Raw genomic sequence first — 13,621 nt, 5'->3', positions numbered from 1 at the left:
ATTAAAAAGCAACCTCTTCTAAAATAATTAAATTACAGGCTAGGAAATATTAATTTCTGAGGTAAAAGACTAATTGACCTGGGGTGTCATAGAAGGCAGGCTCACTGGATGCACAGAAGGCAGAGCAGAGGACGACTCTTCTCTTCCTGAGCACAGCTCTTTTCTCGGCCTCCCCGTTAGCTAGAGTTGACCCCACCCTCCCTCCAAAAAGGGTGGGAACCAGTGAGAACCAGGAAGGGGTTCAATCCAGTGAGCAATCTAGGCCTTGTGTGCTGGTTTAAGGAAGAAATGAGGATGACAGATGGTTCTTAACCTCAATTTACCTAAATGTTGATTTTTAAAGACTTGACATATAAACACATACATGGAATAGTAGTGCAAGGCAAAATTAAAGCAAAAACAACCAAAAAACTGAAGAAAGTTAAAATCCTAATTATGAAGAAAACCAGAGTCACCTGAAATCCACCCTGAGTTGAGGTGACTAAACTATCCTAACTCAGTGTGTGTGGGATGGGAACACGGTTCATGTAACTTGTAAGGCAGGGAGCTGCCTTCCTGGCAGGGTGGGAGGGCCTTCATGTGCCAAGCAGGACCGGGCTTGGTTAAGGTTTTCCTTATGCCAGCCAGTGTCTGAACCGTGTCATAAACTTTCCAGTGAAGGTCTCCAGCTTTGTTTTTACTAATGAGGACAAGAGGAAAGAAATACCATTATAAGTGTCTTGAAAACACTTTGTCATTTTTCCAAAACACTTGCTTCAAGTTAGGTATAAACTAAGATCAAATTGCTCAAAAGTGTTTTAGTGCTTTTATGTACAAACAAAAGAAAGAAACCAGCTTGCGATTATGTTAAAACTGCAGGGTTGAGATCAAAAAGGAATCATAACATGCAGGTCGTTCTGGAAGAGACACTAGGGACTTGTGTAACAGTCCACGTGACAGAGAGGTCATCCCTAGGCAGGGCAGAGGCAGCCATCCTGGAGGCAGTGTTCATTCTGCGTAAGATCAACGTCCAGAGACTGGGAGGGAGGTGAGCAAGCCCTGTCTTCCTTGTGGCTTGCTCAGACGACCCAAGGCCATCAATTCATTAAAGAAAAGAAAAGTGGCTGGTGGAGACAAAGTTGATTTCATAATCTATGAATGGGCCCCAACCCCAGATGGGTTTCTCTGTGGTGGCAGAGTGAATACTTAAGGAAAGGACTTGAGAACAAATCCCAATATGGAGATTATTCAGTGGAGATGCAAGAAATGCAGGATGAGGTGAAACTGAGTCACAGTGCTGGAGCTGGCAAATGTGAGAGGGGCTCAGGAAGGAGGCCATGGAACCCTCCCTCCTTGGAGGCGCAGACAAAGGGAAAGGCCAGGGCAGAGCCAGGTGAGAGGGAAGGCCTACCTCCCTAGCCAATGAGAGTCAGGGACTCCAGGACCGTCCCTGTCCCTGTCTCTGTTCACTGTCCACAACCCCACCCCCAGCTCCTCCTTGGCCTTGCTTGGTCTAATCCACTTCTAGTGGAAGTGGAGGTGCTCCGTCTACGGGACTTGTGGTCTCTGCAGATTTACAGTTGGGCCACTATTTTCTACTCACTTCACAGTCACAAGTACAGAAACAAGCTGCTTATGATCTTCTAACTTCAACAACTACTTTTTTTCTCTACCTGTTCTATTAATTTCTGAGAGACGGTCAAGCTATATTTGTGATTTTTTTCTATTTCTCCCTTCTGTCAATTTTTGTGGCACGTATTCTGAAGTTCTGTTATTAGGTGCACACCATTCAGGATTGTTATGTCCTCCCAAGAAGCTGACATTTTATCATTAATTGTCCCTCTTTATGTCTCAAAGTCTATGTATCTGCTATTGCTCCAATTATGTCACCTTTCTTTTTTTTGTTATTCCTTTTTCCATATTGGTACTTTCAACCTGTCTGTGTCTTTATACTTCAAATGCATATAGTTGGATCTTATTTTTTTAATCTAGTCTGAAAATCTTTGTCTTTTAATTGAAGTTTTTAGTTTACTTACATTTAATGTAATTATCAATATGATTGGTTCAAGTCTACGATCTTGCTATTTGTTTACTAAATAGTAAACAAATGTCCGTCTGTTGTTGTTCCTTTCTTCCCCCTACCTTGTGGGAAGAGGGGTATGATCCTAATAATTTTTAGTCTTTAAATTTATTTTCTGTATTTTTAAAGCTGTACTTCTTGTATCATAATTGTTTATTTTCATTTTTAATGAAATATAGATCCATGCATTTCTCTAGATCTCCCATTTCAAACACTGTATTGTTCTATGGACTGCCAGAGTGGGGATCCTGATTTCCAGTTAGAAAAATATGATCATAGTGCCAAGGAAGTTCAACACAAATTGAGCATAAAACTAGGGACTTCCATCTCCAATGTAGAGAGACAACAAGGTGTTATAATGAGAACTGGAGTACACCAGAGGCTCAAGCATAGTTTGCAAAGGCCAAGTCAAGTGAAGAAGAATTTGTTCTTGATTCAGGAGCTATTTGAGATGAGGATCCTCTGAGACTGAGGAGGTGTCTTGGGAAATGGTCTCAGAACCTCATTTGCTGGAACATGAAAGAAACAGGATTGGGCAGAGTGAATCACTGAACTGTGATTGGGTCATAACAAAGGCTTTGGCTTGTCCCACAAGGAGCTTTGGAGCTGGGTTGACCCTTCTATGCTGTTCAGAATTGAGGCAGGAGGCCAGGCCTTGGTACCATCACATAAACCAAGATGCAGGTTGAAATCAGGAAGGAAATGTGGGCCTGGGAAGGAAGTCTCTTTAGCTGAGGGCAATTTCTAGAGAGAGACTTAGCAGAGAGCTGTTGGTACCAACACTGCCAGGAGCTAGGGAGTAAGTGTTACTGTGCTGAGAGGACCTGGGTTGTGGGCAGCACATCACAGAATCCATGACAGCAGTTCAAATTGTCTCTTTTTTTTTAACCTAGGATGGCCTATCCTAAAAGAGTAGAATTCTAGAACTAACAACACTGCATTAATTATTTACTTGGACTAATGTTCCAACTAGGAAAAGGATTCCAAAGAGGAGGTAACATTTGTGGATTTACTATTACTCCTGCTGAGCCAAGACCATAATTCCAATTTTGTGACACTGTATCTAGTTTCTACCACTACACCATGCTGTTTTTCACTGATTAGGATCCACCCCCCAAAAAAGGAGATGGAAATACAAATCCAAAATGTCCAGTGAATGCAGGTCCAAAGGGTGTCAATTAAACTAGACAATCCCTTAGTGCAGTTTTGATTGCACGACATACCCATTACCCCCAAGGCCTGCATATACTGTGTGATGGGGCTTGTGTCTCAGTTCAGCTGATATGTATTTAGAACATAATATGTGCTAGGCTTTGTACTTGGCACTTGATCACATGTAATTAAACATATAGTAAATGGTTTCTAACCTTTCCATCACAAAGAACCTCTTTTATTATGTTTCCTTCAATGGACCACTTGTTTTAAAATCTATCACTTTTAAAATAAAAGCTGGCTTTTAAAAAATGACAATTTGGTTTTTCCATCGTAATGAATAAAATCCATAGATAATAGCCTGGTATAAATTCAAGTCAAAAGTAAATATATTTAACATGACATTCGACTTTGCAGCTTTATCCCTGGGAAGAATACAATTTCTAGTAGAGTTTTTAAAATATAGGAAATAACTTGATTTTCCTCTAGTTCTATTTCCAAATTGGGAATTCCCAGATTGGGAATCATTGCTATAGGGTGTGGCAGAATCGATATGGTACATAAACACTCAATCACACCATACAGAGGACCTCATGAAATTATTATAAGTTATTACTAAATAGAATTTAGGTAAATAAGCAAGTTGCAGAAATTTGGGAAATAATGAGAAATCACCCGCAATTTCATCACTCTTATAGTCTTTATCAATCCAGGTTTTATTTTTTACATACATAGTTTTAATCCTCCTTTTTTAACATCATTGTTTCATATACATTTTCCAATATGATTCATAAACATTGTTTTTGGATTTGTGAAATCTCAAATATTCCCAGAATCATTTAGTCATACTCCCACTGATATCACTCTAATTGTTTCCAAATTTTCACCACTAAATATGACAGGTAATGAATATCTATTCAATAAAATGCAAATAATGGACTATTTTCTTTAGATTTAATCACCAAATTGAAATTATTAGGTAAAGAGATTGAATATGTTCAAGGTATTTTGTTGTACCTTGCCAAGTTTCTTTCCAGGATTGTTCCCACTCAAAAATATGAGTGGTCAACTCATCAGTCTTTGGTAAAATAGCATCTCGATATTCGTTTTATTGATTCATAGCAGTCATTTGTCTCATAAAGTTCTTCTCTTCCTAGTTATTATGGTTTTTCTCAATGGGGTTGATCTTTCAATTTTGGTTATCATTTAATACACAAATGTTGAAATATCTTTTAGTCCAATTGACTGAGTTCTTTTTTGTTTTTTTTTCCTATCATTTCTCACTGGGAATGCCATCCCTCCTGTTAGACTTCCTACACAAAGCCCCTGCTCTGGGCTGACAGTTGGGGTCCCAGGGACTGGGTGGGGCCATAGACATGGCCTCTCATGCTTCATGGGAGTATTGGTGTGTGAGTGGGATTCTGACACCAATTCCAATGTGTGGGTTTCCCCATACCGCCAAGTAATTCTCTGACATCAGCTAGATATCCTACACTCAACTCAAATCTGACACTACCCACTGATAGCAGCAGATTCCATAGATTAAGGGCTCAGTCTCAGACTTCAGACACCAATTCCAAGTCCAGGTTGTCACCTGTGCATCTGACTGGCTATAAATCAGAAGTTCCCCTGACCCCCTCTTTGAGTTCCATTAATTTGCTAAAGTGGTTTGCAGGACACAGGAAACCAGTTTACTCATTAGATATTATAAAAGGATATAACTCAGAACAGCCAGATGGAAAAGATGCACAGGGTGAGGTATGGGGAACAGACATGGAGTTTCCATGTCCCCTCCAAGTGTGCCACTCTCCCAGCCTGGAAGTTCTCTGAACCCCCACCCCCATCCAGTCTTTTTGGGTTTATACAGAGACTGCATTACATAGGCATGATTAAATCACTAGCTATTGGTGATTGAACTCAATCTCCAGCCCCTCTCCCCTCCCCAGAGGTCAGGGGGTGGGACTGAAAGTTCAGACCCTCTAATCACTTAGTTGGCTTCACAGTCAACCTGCCCCCATCCTTATGTGCTTCCTAAAAACCATTTCATTAGCATAACAAAAAACACCTTACTGCTCTCTTCACAGGAAATTCCAAGAGTTTTAGGAGCTCCGTGCTACGAACAGGACCTGTCTAATTATAAATAACAATATCAAAGTGAGCCTAAGTGATGTTTGTAGGAGCAGCATCCTGGACAGTCCAGGTTCCGGATTATAATATTGAACAGTGTTGGCAAGTCCAAAATGTGCAAATGAGAAGCCAAGAAGGCTGGGAAAGGAGCTGTGTGGGGCTCTGTTCAGGTTCAGAGGGGCTGTGGGAAAAGGAGGCTGGGGAATGCCCCAAGCCAAAGGGCAGGCAAAACCTCAGGACCTGCCACATGTGCCTAAGGGCTCTCTCTTCAGCAGTTTGAGGATAGTTGATTTCAGTTTCTTCTAATTTTACCATGGTTTGATCTCTTACAATTTTTAATTTATTTGGAATTTACTGATATGGACATAAGAATAAATAATTTTTCTACACTGTTGACCAGTTACCAATGAGATTTTTAGTAACTATTTCTCTTCCTCATTGATTCTTGATCCTTTCTTAAACCTTATACATTAAGTTCTTGTATGTAACAGGATACATTTCTTTCATTTCTAGTCAGTTCATTTCTAGTCAGATCCATTTCTAGTCAGTTCTGTTTATGTACCTTTTTCTGAATTATTACTACACTATTTTAAGTATCAGCGCTTTATATTTTACTATTTGGTCTCTCCACTACTTTTACTTTTTAGAATATTCTTCGTTATTTTTGCCGGCATATATTGCCAGATAAACTCTAGATCCATTCTATTAATTTCAAAAATACCTAAACAAGGAAAAGAAACAAAAAAGAACTAAACATTTTTAAAGGCTATAGAAATTGTGTTTGGAATGCAGTACCTTTGCAATACTTAGTTTTCCTTCTTTCTTTTTTTTTTAATTGGCCATGCCACATGGCATGTGGGATCTTAGTTCTCCGACCAGGACCAGGGATGGAACCTGTGACCCCTGCAGTGGAAGTGCAGAGTCTTAACCACTGGAGCACCAGGGAAGTTCCCAATACTTAGTTTTCTAACCTAGAAATGAGGCAAGTCTTTATAGTTAAGACTTTGGTTAACATTTTCCTAAATTCTGGTAGGTTGTCTTTATACTTATTTAGAGTATTCTTAGGTTTTTAAATTTTTGTTAGTGTTGGTGTTGTATTGGTGAATGAGAACTTTTCCTTTTCCCCATCATGCTCTATAGAAAAACTAGTTTTTTTTTTCCCTTGTAGTTAGTCCATTTATTGCTTCCTCTTGTTAGTCATGAGAACCTTCTAGTTTATTCATTTGGATTTTTGGGGTATACAACCATAATGAAACAGGAGGGAGGGGGGCAGAACACAACCTTTAAAAGAATGACATAGCCATAGGACATGACAAAAACTGGTTAGAACCAACTAGATCCAACATGGCAAAGGATTTGACTTCCAGTAGACCTTGAGCCTCCTTATATGCTTATTGTAATATGTTAGCATGCTAAATGACATGCCCACTAATGCCATGACTGTTCCAAGGCCGAACATAAAAGGCCAAAAAGTGGGCAGTGGCCCAGTTCCTGGAAATCCCTTCCCCTTCCCCAAAATAGTTGGAATAATCCTCCCACCCATTAGCCTATGAAATTACCCAGCCCATAAAAACTAACCACTTCATATTTCAGGGCCACTTGCCTTCTGAGATGGCTCTCACTCTGTCTGTGGAGTGTGTTTCTCCCAGGGCCATTTTTACCTTTTGATATGGACCACATTCTGTCTATGGAATGTGTATCTCTCTAAATAAATCCACTTCTTACCTATCCCTTTTTCTCTCACTGAATTTTTCTGCCATGAGACATAAAGAACCTTAGCTTCAGTAACTCCTGAGGCCAGGTGTGTGATTTTTCAGTTAAAAGACAGTGGGTTCAAGTCCCAATCTGTGTCCTGGCCATGTTCAAGTCCCGGCCCCTGGGTTCAAGTACCATCTGAGGTGCATAGTTTCAGCTGGCGACCATGAAGGGACAGTGATAAGGTAAGAAAATGTTGAGAGTTAGGTCTTGGTCGTAGAAGGGCTTGCAGGATTCCATGAGCCAGGTGTACTGGGGAGTATGCTCTGCCGATGTCTGCCCATTTTTGATGGGCTGGTCAACCCCACATGTTTTGGGGCTCTGATCAGGAATCTAGGTCCAGACCAGAGGAATAATGGCAATTGGCATGGTTTGCTATAGAAAGATGGTGTGGAATGACAATGCTTAGGCACATCCAACAGCAGGTCCAGGACAGAATTATTACTGCAGGATTTGATAATCTATACTCTTCTCCTTGACTCTGTTTTTTCTCCTACATTCTATGTTCATTCCTGTTTCATTTCTTTCTTTCTTTTCTTAACCCCAGAAGACGTGTGTGGCTGCCAAGATGTACTTTTTATTGACAAGTGCTGACCCTTTATTCCCAACTTGCAGCTAGGCCAACTCCCGCTCATCATCAACACTGTGGGGGACACCTTCTGTACCATTCCTTTGTGGCAACTTTTTGGGCACTAACACCTAGTTGGGAGACTACCTTGGAAGGGATAGCACCTAAAATCATAAGTGCAAATCTTGACCAAATTGCGTGGTGGATTTTGACATAAGAGGGGAACTTTTGGATAGCATGGAAATTAAAGACCTCACCTCAGGCTTGGGTCTGAAATGGGTCAAGCCACATCAATCCCGACCAATACCCCTCTGGATCATATTCTCCGGGATTGGGGAAAAAAATCAGACAACAGGAATTAAAAAGGAAAAATCATATTACATTATATAATCAGGTTTGGCCACAATATTAGTTAGAAAGCCAGGAAAAGTGGCCACTAAATGGGTCCCTGAGTTATGATACTATATTGCAGTTAGGTTTATATTGTAGAAGAAAATTAAAATGGAGTGAGATTCTGTATGTTCAAAATTTCACGGCCTTGTATTTAGACAATGAAACCCAAAGGAATTTAAGGAATATGTAGCTCAGAGGGATAACTCTAGGAAGAACACAGAGGACATTTTAACTGACCCACCCTATGGGGCCATGCAGTACACTGGGTGGGGAACATTGCCATTCCTGAGGTAGACCCACAATGGAATTACCAGGTAAATTCTATTGACAAGAGATAGACAAGACAATATGATTACCTGTTTAATAGAGGGCATGAAGAAACTTACAGTAAAACCTGTTAATTATGAAAAGGTAAAAGAGATCCAACAGGGACAGGACAAAAATCCTGCAGTCTTCCAAGGGAGACTAATGGAAGCTTTTAGGAAGTATATGAACATGGATCCCTCCTCCCCCGAGGGGCAGGTCCTTTTGGCTCTGAGTTTCATAGCCCAGTCTGTCCCAGACAGCAGGCACAAAATTCAGAAGGCAACTGCTGGTTCTCAGACTCCAATGAATGAGTTGCTTCAATTGGCTTATTAAGTTTTCAATAATAGGGATATGGCCTAGAAGACTGAATGCACCCAGCAAAATATGCAAAAGGCCCAAATGCTGGCAGTGGCTTTGTCTGCTCAGAGACCACCAAAGGGGAAGCCAGCTTTTCAGGGCCAATCTGGCCCTGGCAGACCACTAGGCTCACGGGCACCCAGACAGGACCAATGTACCCTGTGTGGACAAACAGGGCAGTAGAATGAGGATTGCAATCATTACACCCTTTGCAAATAGCCAGGACATTCGAAGAGGGAATGCCCCAGATGCCAGAGAGTGATGGGGGCCCCCTCGGCCATTGATGGTTTTACAATCAGAAGACTGAAGGGCCCCAAAGCCAAAGGTGGCTCTGCCTAGAGATACCATCTATATAACTAATGTCGAGCCTTGGGTGGTCACTGATATGGTGGGCCACTTTATAAAATTTCTTTTATAGTTGCTGGTGCAACCTTTTCAGTCTTAACCCAAAGGATTGGAAATCATAATGAGTATGTAATGGGGATGTCAGAGAAGAGGCAGTGGCACACTTTCCTGGAACCCCTTTTATGCAACATCAATGGCCAGCTGTTTCTACATTCCTTTCTCTTTGTGCCTGATTGTCTCATCTCTTTAATGGGAAGAGATTTATTAACTATGTTAGGGGTCACTCTGTTTCTTGAGGGGCAAGGGAAACACCTTCACCACCATATGATTCTAACAGAAAGCAGAAAAGTAACAGATTGAATCTGGAGCTAAAATAGAAGACTTAGTAGACCCTGGAGTATGGAATATTGAGGTTCCGGGCTTGGCCAAAGATTTCCAGCTGGTGACTATTAAATTAAAAAGGGTTACAGAGTGTCTAAATATAAGGCACAGATTTCTTAAACCAGGGAAGATCCTCAAAAGTGTCTGTTAATACATTACCAAAATGGGAGGTCACTAATAGAACTAGACTAACCATAGCTGATATTTGGAGCCTGATAAAAATTTTCCGGGAAAGCCCTTTTCCCTAAGCTAAATGAGGGAAAGTAAAACATTACAACATAGGTGAATGAATGTGTCAGTCATTTGATATCATTGAGGTGGCCACCCAATTGTTCGAGGGAAAAAAAAGAAAAGAAGAAAAAATCATTTTTCTGGCCTTAAGGGAACAAAAGTCATCCTAGGAGGAAATTGCCTGTGCCTTCTGAGATACAAATGTTCTACCTGGTCTTCTCCAGGAACACTTATCTCCACCATCTTTTAAAATACAAATTTTGAAAAAGGGGGTAATTTAGAGCTTGACTTGTCAAGGATAAATAGAAATCCTAAGTGTCTTTTCTGTAAACATTAGTAAAAAGAATTTAGCCATCTAAACAGGTGACCTTGATTTGTTTCATCTGCCAGAAGCCCAATTTGAATTCAATCTCTTTTGTAAATGATGGGTTTTACATTTTTGTACCTGACTCATGGCTGAAATTTTGAGACAGGAGCTATGAGGTTTTTGTTTGTACTTATCTATATATGTGTTATAGATGTATGGTACTGCCAAAATTCATAAAACAGCTCTATTTAATTCGCCTTAAAAATTAAGTGCTTATATAAATACTCATAAATGTGAAGAAAACCAGCGAAATGAATTTCAGGTTCACATGATCTGGGAAATATTCAGTACTGAACGGATATCTGGTATTAAAGCTAGCTTAAGCTTGTTGGTTTGATTAATATAGACACGTCTTTAGAGTCATCAGTGTTAAGTATAATACTTCTGTTGTACCTAGGTTTACTGAAGGTCAAGTTTATGTTATTCCTATTGCAAACTTGTCAGTAAGAAAATTAACTCGATGTGAAAAAAACTTTTAAGGAAAGTAAGATATATGTTTTCAATGAAAGAAGGTGTGAGGAATAAAAAAAAATACTGAAAAAAGAGTTGTGCACGATCAGGATTTTCTAAGATTGGATTAAATTTAGTTGGGCAAATGGATTTTGTTGGGAGTAGGCTGAGGCAAGACTGGATTTGATTTCTCCCTCCAAAGTTTTCTTGAAATGCTGCTTTTGATAACAGATTATGTAAATTTCTTTGCCTTTAAGTGACCTGTTTTTGCTTTTGAGACCTCTTTTAACTTTGGTTAAAGAATAAGTATTGTCTCACAGTGACCTATGATTTTATTTGACCAAGTATTTTAAAACTTTTTGACAAACTCCCCAAAGATCAAATTTTAATTAAAGTTCTTTTGATTTATAGCTAACTTTGGGATGCTTTAGAGGGCCCCTGAGGCATCTCAAAGAAAAATACTTTAAGATTATTTGGTATATTAAGTTAAATGTAATCATTCGTAATTCTGGTTATTGTAACCAAGTTTCTTTATCAATTACACTGTAATCAGAGGTTTAACCATGCCTTTTAAGTGTTTTGTCATTTATAGATGGCTAGTTTTGTACTCTGATGCTGTTACAAAAAGTGCTTCATCATCAAGAAGATTCATAGGAAGGCTAAGGAAACAGTCACAACAGTTCCACATCAAGATGATGGCTGTGCGAGGATTCCAGCCCATACCAACTTAAAACAAGGAACTGTCCTGTCCCTGGGGTCCCTAGATCAGGCATCTAGAGATTTTTACTCCCTGACAGGCAGGGTTGATCCCCCTACTCAGCCTTGAAGCAGTTACAGAGATGGACCGTTGCCCCTCTACTTCCCAAAAGAATATGGGAGTAAAATCTCTGACCGGGGAATGAAAGAGGAGGAAAGGGGGCAGGGCACAACATTTAAAAGAATGGCATAGCCATCGAGGACATTAACTGGTTAGAACCAACTAGGTCCAAGATGGCAGAAGATTTGACTTCCACTAGACCTTGAGCCTCATTATATACTCATCATAATACATCAACTAAATGACACACCCATCAGTGCCATGATAGTTTCCAGGCTGACCATAAAAGGTCAAAAAGTGGACGGTGGCCCAATTCCTGGAAATCCCTGCCCCTTCCCCAAAATAGTTGGAATAATCCTCCCACTCATTAGCCTATGAAATTACCCAGCCCATAAAAACTAACCACCCCGTATTTCGGGGTCTCTCACCTTCTGAGATGGCCCACACTCCAGCTGAGTGTGTTTCTCTCTAAATAAATCCACTTCTTACCTATCACTTTGTCTCACTGAATTCTTTCTGCCATGAGACATAAAAAACCTGAGCTTCACTAAGTCCTGAGACCAGATGTGTGATTTCAATTAAAAGACAGTGGGTTCAAGTCCTAACCTGGGTTTTGGCTGGGTCTGAGTCCGGCCCAGGGGTTCAAGTCCCATCTGAGGTGCACGGTTTCAATATGTGTAAGTAATGATAATTTGGTCTCTAATTCCAATATTCATTCTTTTTAAAAGTTCATGTCTTATTGCATTACCCAGAAGTTCCAAAAAATATTAAATAATACTGGGTTATAACAAGCAACTTTCCTTTATCTCTGATTCTAACAGGAAAGCCTTTAGTGTTTCAGCATAAACATTAGTTCTCGGGGTCACCACACATTTCCTGAGTGCATTCTAAGAGCTAGGTTCTATGCTAGTGCCAAGGGTGTTAAGGTGAAGAGGACACAAGATCTGACCTCCAAGAACTTAAAATTGGTTTTGTATAATGTCAAATACTTAGTCCATCCATTTTGTCACCAAGAGCAGAGGCAGCCTTATTTTGGATTTGTAATTAGGATTGAGTGACATGACATGTACTTCCCAGGGTTCTTTTGAGATAATCATGGAGTTCATCTCTGTAGTATGCTCATTTGAGATCAAACTTAGCTGCTTGTGATAATATTATTGTAGGCTTCTATAAATATTCTTCATCCTTTGGGCAGCTAACTGTCAATGCCCTTTATGATGCTTTTTTCTCTGAAATGGCCTTAGTAGGCATATTCACAAAGCCACTTCCTGGATCATTCCATTTCCCAAGAGGAAGTATCTATGGAAGAAAGATGTCTTTGGAAAGAAGGTAGATTGTGAGTGCAGGAAAATCTGGAAGCTGGGGCATTTTGAATTCTCAGATACTCAGGTAAATAGGTGTCTAGTTCTTCTTGTACTTTGTACTAACAACCATTACCTTAATTCAGGAAATGGTAGAGTTGTGTATCTTCCCAGGGAAATTCTTTTCATATGTGTTGCTCCAAGAAAAGATGAGGTAATCTCAGGCATGGGGGGAGGGGGTGGGCTAGGACAGCATCACTTTCAGTCCTGGGCATTGCTGGCTGCTGAAGCCCCTCCACTCCTTCTTCTCTCTTGCCCCACTAACAGGACCCAGATATTCCTGAGTATCCACTCATGCAGCCCAGGTACTTGGAGGGAAGCTGACCTCTCTCTCAGCTCCAGCCTGGAGCCCATCAGGACATTCTCTCAATTTGCCAGTAACTGGTTTAAGGCTGTCCTGCAACTGCATGAGGTCAAGGAAACCAAGACTCTGCTCAGGATGTGGAGAGTGGCACCCTCTCTCTCCTCTGGAGCATGATGTAAGCACATGTCCTGGGATGGTACCAGCCATGTCATTACCAAGAACAGAGCCAGCCTTGGGATCAAGCTGGTCCCAGAAAGCTGAGTGCAGGGAGAAAGGGGAAAGCCCAGGTCTGAGTTGCATGTTCAATTGCCCTGGAGCCCACCTTCTCTCTGGCCTTGCAGACATGAGGCCTGCCTTCCCTTTCCATCTGACCAGATGAGGTGCATCTTCTGTTACATGCAATGAGCCACACATGCTGGGTAACCAGCCATTATTGCTGGCATGCTGTGCTCAGAAGCTGCTTAGTCCTGAGATCCTCCGACCTCTGCACATCGCTGCTCCAGGGACAGGCAGCCACAGGAGTCCTAAGCAGGAGCACACCCTGCTCACTTCACATCCCCAGGCTGAGCAAGCAGGCAACTCACAATGGCTGGCAAAGTCAAAGAGAGGGTTCTGAAGAGTAAATGCTATACAACTGCCTTGGATTCT

The sequence above is a fragment of the Balaenoptera acutorostrata genome, chromosome 3 (assembly GCF_949987535.1).
Source record: "Balaenoptera acutorostrata chromosome 3, mBalAcu1.1, whole genome shotgun sequence".
In the NCBI taxonomy this organism is placed as follows: domain Eukaryota; kingdom Metazoa; phylum Chordata; class Mammalia; order Artiodactyla; family Balaenopteridae; genus Balaenoptera; species Balaenoptera acutorostrata.
The sequence above is the reverse complement of the archived record's forward strand: the minus strand, read 5'-3'. Positions refer to the sequence as shown.